The sequence below is a fragment of the Octopus bimaculoides genome, chromosome 12 (assembly GCF_001194135.2).
Source record: "Octopus bimaculoides isolate UCB-OBI-ISO-001 chromosome 12, ASM119413v2, whole genome shotgun sequence".
NCBI lineage: Eukaryota > Metazoa > Mollusca > Cephalopoda > Octopoda > Octopodidae > Octopus > Octopus bimaculoides.
The window spans coordinates 61723247-61730828 of NC_068992.1; the positions used below are offsets into that span (position 1 = coordinate 61723247).

The following is a 7582-nucleotide window of genomic DNA, read 5'->3' on the forward strand; positions in this document are numbered from 1 at the left end:
GTGTCTAGAGTCACACAAATGAATTGTGAATAGTATATTAAGATATTCAAGAATAACAGACTATTATTTGAAAGAGAATGCCAGGGTTCAGAACAGTCTCACAACACTCACAAAAGAGAATAGCGAGCAAGAGAGTGTTACATGTTCTCAGGGAGAAAGCTGGGTGCTTAGAGGGGTGGCCTTTTATCATTTTATTTATTCACTTATTTATTTATTTATTGTATTTTAGAAATAAATTATTTAAACCAAGTATTAAACATATTTTAAACATATTTTTAAAACAGATTCTTTTGTCAGGTTTAGAATATGAGTAAAAGGGTACAGGGAAAAAAACTCCCTTCGGTTATGAATGATCATGAGATTGCACCTAGAAAGTTACCCTACAAGGTTACAAGTCCAGGAAAGGTTGTTTAAGGAAGACCATCAGTTGCCCATGCATACCAGCCTCCCCTCTCTATGCCACCAATATTATCCAAAGGAAAGGCAAATGCTGATATAACTTGGCACCAGTGATGTCACAACTCATTTCTACAGCTGAGTTAACTGGAACAACATGAAATAAAGTGTCTTGCTCAAGAACACAACACACAACCTGGTCTGGGAATCAAACTCATTACCTCATGATAGTGAGCCCGACACTCAAACCACTGAGCTATGCACCTTCAAAGAATCTGAGAGAGCCACTGTGTTATCACTGAGCAGAAACATGACTGACGGTGTACCAAGGTCTAATATCATTTCACTATATAGGTACAGGCATGACTGAGTGATTAAGGCAAGACTAATACTTCAGATAGCAAAATCTCAGAAAAATAGCAAAGGATATGCGTCTGGGCATTATTAGACAATGCAAAACAGCAAATATTTCACTAAAATGCGGATGTTATCCTTGTGTAGTTGGGCATTGTTATAAAATCAACTATTTCCAGTGTTTTTCGCGTTTTTCTCAAAATGACATCTCTGATTATGAGTAGCAATCTTTAAGTCACAATATCACCGAGAATAATTGATGTAATGGGCTGAAATTTTGCATGTGTATTACTTTGATACTTGCCTAGATGATGTTCTAGAGTGATTAGATACACTTAATTTGTTCATCTTCCAGAGACACTTGAATGTTACTACTCAGGGATCCAATCTAGGCCAACTTCATCAATGTCATTGACTCAGCATCTAGTCTGTACCCAATCTGTTGGCATTCCAAGTTAGAGCATATTATCTTTGATATTTTGGTAGAAATAATATAAGGGTATGTTTGCCATGTCAGTCATTTTGAATTTATAATCAGGTCATGAATAGATAATGTAGAAATCTGAATATTATGTTATTTGATAGAACTAACATTGTTCTTGATGTATGCCATATTTGGTTTGCCTGGCTTTTGTTTCAACTGAGTGAGAGCATCTTCAATGTAGGATTGTTTTCCTACATCTGAGGTGTTAGTCTTGCTTTAAGAAGCTTAATTCTAAACCATGTAGTCCATTTCATGACACTCTGGACAAGCGTCTTCTACTACAGCCCAGGCTGACCAAAGGCTTGTGAGTGGATTTAATAGACAGAAACTTAAAGAAGCCCATCATATATATATATATATATATATATATATATATATATATATATATATATATATATATATATATATTTCCTGTGTGTACAGCTTCATGCATGACTATTGCTGGCAAATTTGGAGCTTTACATGGCCTATCATATCCTGTGTGCGTGTGCGTGCGCGCGCGTGTACCTTTGTCTTGACATTACATGATGGATGTAAACAAGCATCACTGTCACACAAGCGGCGTTGTTCATTTCTGGTCTTCCATAAAGAAAAAAATCTGGCCAGGATAAATATTACTTTGTTTGAAAACAGATGAAGGCTGGCAATACGAAAGTTATCTAACCATACAAAATCTGCTTCAATGAAGTCCATCTGACTCCTGCAACCAAGGAAAAGTGGTCACTAAATGATGATGAAAACCTCACCATCTTTAGTAATTTCCATGAAAAATTAACAGAGACACCAGTCCACACAAATAGTTAAAAGGCAAATGTTGGGTAGGATTAGTGTAAGAATATACATGGATAATAAAGCACAGCACAAAATTAGCTTGTAAACCATCAAGATAATCTGCTGTTTGTAAAACACTATTTGGTGAAAGGGTGGTGGGGGAACAGCTTGAAAGAGTTAGGAACTCCTGGTATAGAAGAATATAAAACAGTAAAGATCTGACTTACTATCATTTGAATCTGCAAAGCAATACAAGGAGATCACAAAATGCAGTACTGATGTTTCACCGGTGGGTACATTACACCCAAATTTTGGTCCAGGAGATTAATAACAAAAGAACAACCTGCAATGGAATAAAATAAACATTCAAGGTAATTATAAATGAACAAAAAACAAAAGTTACACAATTAAACACCTCTAAATATTGGGTTATCAGATAAATTTGTTCAGTGTTTTACCCACTACCTTTCTATTTCAATTCTTTCCAATGTTATTTCATCACTGTGTTTTATGATTTCTTGTAGCTCTGTTCTTTCTCTATAATTTGTGTTCATCATCTTTGAAATTTGAATAACAATTACAGCATGAATTAGCCATTCAAAAACACACAAAACCTGTAACTTCACTTGAACATTTAAAATTTAAAGTCAAAATTTGTCACAATCACTGTGATTTGGTCGCTTAGAACCACACCAGTGACCAAGTTACAATTGATGTGAAACTTTTGATACCAAATAATAAATGCTTAAGTGAATTAAAAGTTTTACTGTGTTTTTGAAGGGTAATATGTTTGTTTAATATATATCTTTCGTGCTTCAATTGTTTTAGTTTCAATACATAGTGTCAGATGAAATCATTTGTTTGGCAAATACACCTCCAAAATGTTTTATAAGAAAATAATTACATTCTTGGTAATTCTAACTACAACACAGTTTGTTTTAATACATTATTAATTTCACCAAAAAATACACTTATGGTCTTAAAACCATTAAAAAGTAGGTAGTGAATTGGTCAAGAATACCGAGCAGTATTTGCTTCAACTCTGCAGCCTGAGTTCAAATCCTGCAGAGGTCAACTTTGCCTTTCATGTTTTGAGGTTGATCAAAAGACACATCATCAATCCAGTGCAATCAGACACGACACTGTAAGGTATCTGTTCTAGCCTGCTGCATTCTGAGCTCAAATCCTACACCATCACTGAAAGACACTGACATGTCAGAGTTGAAACTTATCAATAAGATCAGCAATTTGAAAAAATAACTAACTAATGTAGACATAGTTTCCTTAGTTTGATTGGAAGATTGCCTATCATCACCACCATCACTAAAAACTAATAAACAAAAACCTCATTTCTATCTAACAACACTGTATCATCTCAAAAGAAAGGACACATTGGATAGTATCATCGTAGACATATTATGGGTAGAAAAAAAAAGAAAAATAATAAAACAGAGATCATTATGGCTGAAACACCTTTGACTATAGGTCAGGTGGATCACAACTGACCTGGGGCTAAACTGCAACCTCACCAATCTCACAGTTATAAAAGCATAATTGAAGCTCAACAAAATGTCCATGCCATTAAAGTAAGTTTTCATTTCTAGTTTGTCCTGCCAATTTCAAAATCCCATTCTAAACTTTTATTGTATCCAATGTTTACAGTTCCACCACACATGGCAACCAGCTGGAGATCTGGAATGTAAATCTTTCAGCTAAACTCATAAAACTACTGGGGGAAAAAAAAAATGGATGTTTAATGCAATGATACTGATGACTCATCGTTCACATATTGGATTTTAGATCAGTTTGCGTTGTTACTATAACAATATCAGATTTAAAATCTGTCCATGTTAAAACGAGCCTGGCACCTATGCATATCTAGAATTAAATATTGGTTGCTACACATGCACACAATAATATATATCGGTTGCTATACTAGCATACAATTATACACTAGTTGAAATACTTGCACAGAATTATATATTAGTCATTATGCATGAATACAATTATATATTAGTCATATGTGTATATAATTATAAATTGGTCACTAAAAAATACACAATTATAATTGGTAAATGACAAAATTCTTTATTAACTATTGATTCACATGTAATATTTGATGTCAGATCCATAGAAATGTTCCTATATAATGAATGAATACACACACACACATGCATTAATTTAAGTGTGACCACATAGTGAGAAGTTTACCTCCTAACTACATGGTCTTGGGTTCAGTCCCACTGCATGGCACCTTGGACAAGTGTCTTCTATTATAGCTCCAGGTCAGCCAAAGCTTTGTGAAAGGTCTGAGTAGAGAGAAATTAAAAGAAACCCATCATGTTTGTGTGTGTGTGTGTGTGTGTGTGCGTGCGTGCACGCATGCATGCACGTGTTCCTATCTTCTTGCCTTGTCTTGTCTTTGGGAATAATACTTAAGTTGTAAACAGGTAATGGTTGCCGACGAGAAGTGCATCTGCTTGTAGAAAATCCACCTTAAATATCCTGTCCAACTCATGCAAGCAGAGAAATGTGAACATTAAATTATGATGGTGAGTATATATATATATATATATACATATATATATATATATATATAAAAGAAATCACATTTCATGCATTTAAGAGGTTTTCTTTAAAAAAACTGATTAATATCAAAGAAAGATAATGTGTGTATATTACTATAGACATGATAAAGAGGATAAGAGTATACAGAAGAGAACAAGAGGAGAAAAGAATAATAGACTATAGAAGATATGTAACAGACATCAATGATGAGAGGTGGGTGAAGTGCCAGGAGGATCCAAAGGAAAGATAAGAACAAGGAAGACATGAGTAGAAGTGATGAAGGATGATCTCAAGAATCTGAACCTCAACAAGGGGTGACAAAGGAAAGCCACAAGTGAAAGGATACTGTGTTAGAGATGACCCTTGTTTCAGAATTAGGTGGAAAGAATACAACAGTGAAGCAATTGATTAAGCAGTATTCTGGTTCAATATAACACAATGCCATTTGAATTCAGAAAGTAAAGAGTAGGACAAATATCACAAAACATTTTTACTGACTCTCTAATTTATGTACAATAAATTGGTTATACTTCTACCATACACAAAATAGTTTAATTTTTTATACAATTTTTCATAATATTTAATTATAAAATTATAATAGGATTCTTTTAAACATCAAGTGGCTATAAGGGTCCATCTGAATAAAGCAAAAAAAAAGGGAGTCTATAAGTAAAAAAAATGGTTGGGAACCACTGCTCTAATGCTTCTGCCAATCTCCCACATTTTGTCTGGTATGCTAACAGTTCTGCCAGCACAAGAATGATAATAATAATAATTTCTTTTAATTTCAAATATTGGCACAAGGTTGACAACTTTGAAGGAGGGGGTAAGTTACTTACATGGACTCCAGTGCTCAGTTGGTACTTATTTTATTGACTCTGAAAGGATGAAAGGTAAAGTCATCCTCGGCGAAATATGAACTCAGAACATAAAGACAAACAAAATGCCGCTAAGTATTTTGCCCAGCATACTGATTATGTCAGCTTGCCACCTTAATAATAATCCTTTCTATTAAAGGCACAAGGCCTGAGATTTGGTAGGAGAGGATTAGTCGATTACATTAACCCCAGTGCGGCACTTAATTTATTGACCCTGAAAGGATGAAAGAGGAAGTCAACTTCAACAGAATTTTAAAATTATTACTACTACTACTACTACTACTACTACTACTACTAGTAGTAGTAGTAGTAAAAAAAATAATAATCTGCCAGCAACAAAAGAAAAAACAATATATTTCAATTAGGCCAGTGGCAAACTGATGTCTTCAGCATCATTGCAATAACATTCAAAGCATGACAGATCAATATAAATGGGATAATGTGAGGAGAATCCACATATAGATGTTTGGTTTGTGCAAGAATAGAAAAGAGGTGAATCAATCAACATCATCATCATCATCACTACACATTGAGAAGGTGCTCTGTTTGCAAAGGAATGATGAATGAAACTGAAAACATTTTGGTTTACTGTAGCTGTCAGGTAGATTGTAATCTAGTTAGTTAGATGGTAATCTAAGGGAAGATTATAAGAAGTGAAATATAAAGGAGAAAAGGTCTACTACTAGTAAAATATGTTATGCGTATAATTGGGCATGGTTTCCTTACACATATATCCTGGCCAACGAAAGTGGGGGCCCAGTTTAACCCTTTTCTTACTATATTCTGTTGAAATACACTGCTTCTGTTTCAATTAATTTTTTACATATCAAAGAATTTATTAAAATACCTGTCATTATTAAGCTGGTGTTTGGATCATAAATTAACATGAAATTTTGATGGGAGATTTTAATTAAAATCATTTCAAAACAGAGAGTTTGTATCAGAGAATCAGGAGCAGCTGTAGGTTGGTATCAAAAGGATTAACTCCCAGGGCTATGGTAAATGACACTTGGTCAAGATACCATATAGTGGAATTGAAACCAAGATCTTGGGATTGTAAAGCAAATTTCTTTTGCTATTCAGCCATGCTGTGTATGTTTGTGTATGTACATGAGTGTGTGTGTGTGTGTGTGTACATGCACTTTTGTATATAAATAGGACTTAACCCAAAATCACTTAGTTGCAAAAGTGATCTTCTTAGGCATACAGTCATGTTGAAAAAAAGAAAAGCACAAAAAAATGCAGGTATTACAAATTTAGTAAAATTTATTCACAACAAAAGCAGATCCAGAACAACGTCATTATCATCAACTTCAACAACTTTCTTTAATTAGGACAATCTTTAATAAACAAGTGTGGGAAAAGAGCTGTTACACAGAAGATTTGGAAAAGCAAATAATATATCAAACAAAGACATGGAAAGCTGACAAAGAAACATTGTGTGATGATGACTAAGCAATATATTTTGCTTGTTATAAGAAATCAAACAGCCATAACGAATAGACACCAACCACATTTATTATGTTCGAGTAAACAATGGAAACTCATGGTTCAAGGGAAGATGTCCAGTTTTTATGCTAAATTATTTCTTTTTTCAACCTCTAAAAATCATTTGTTTTGATTGATGGCTGATCGATTTGAATCATAACAAATAGAGGATTCCTTCAATGAAGAGATCAAATCTATTGATCTCTAGAATAAGACTGTTGTGCATTACAGCTGGCCACAGATGCAAAGAAAGAGACCAACCTTATTTGCCTCGAATTGAAACTATGGGAAAACTTCTAATTACAAAATACATGAGGAAATGTAAACAGTTTAATCAATAAAATCATATATATGCACATACACAAGCATGGTTGTCTAAGTTTACTTTTTCAACTACACAGTTGCACATTCGATTGTACTTCATGGTACTTTGGATAAGTTGCCTTGAAGTATAGTTAATCCTTGTGAGTAGAATTTTGTAGGTGGAAACTGTGCAGAAGCCCAGAAGTTCATTCCACTATGTAAACACACATTCCTGAACACACATTCCTGAACACACATTCCTGAACACACATAGATAATAGATCTAATGTAACCCAAATAAGATTGAGCTTGTGTGTGTGTGTGTGTGTGTGTGTGTGTG

The 7582-nt window shown here is 34.0% G+C and overlaps 1 protein-coding gene across 2 annotated transcripts in view; it reads right to left on the reverse strand.

Annotated features, from left to right (window-relative positions):
- The window catches only part of LOC106878318 (SPRY domain-containing SOCS box protein 1), a 138645-nt gene that overhangs the window by 56712 nt on the left and 74351 nt on the right, over positions 1 to 7582 (reverse strand). For both annotated transcript variants that reach the window (XM_052972218.1, XM_014927508.2), the window contains exon 2: positions 2233 to 2348. The gene's annotated coding sequence lies outside the window, so the exon portion shown is untranslated. The remainder of the gene's footprint in view (positions 1 to 2232; positions 2349 to 7582) is intronic.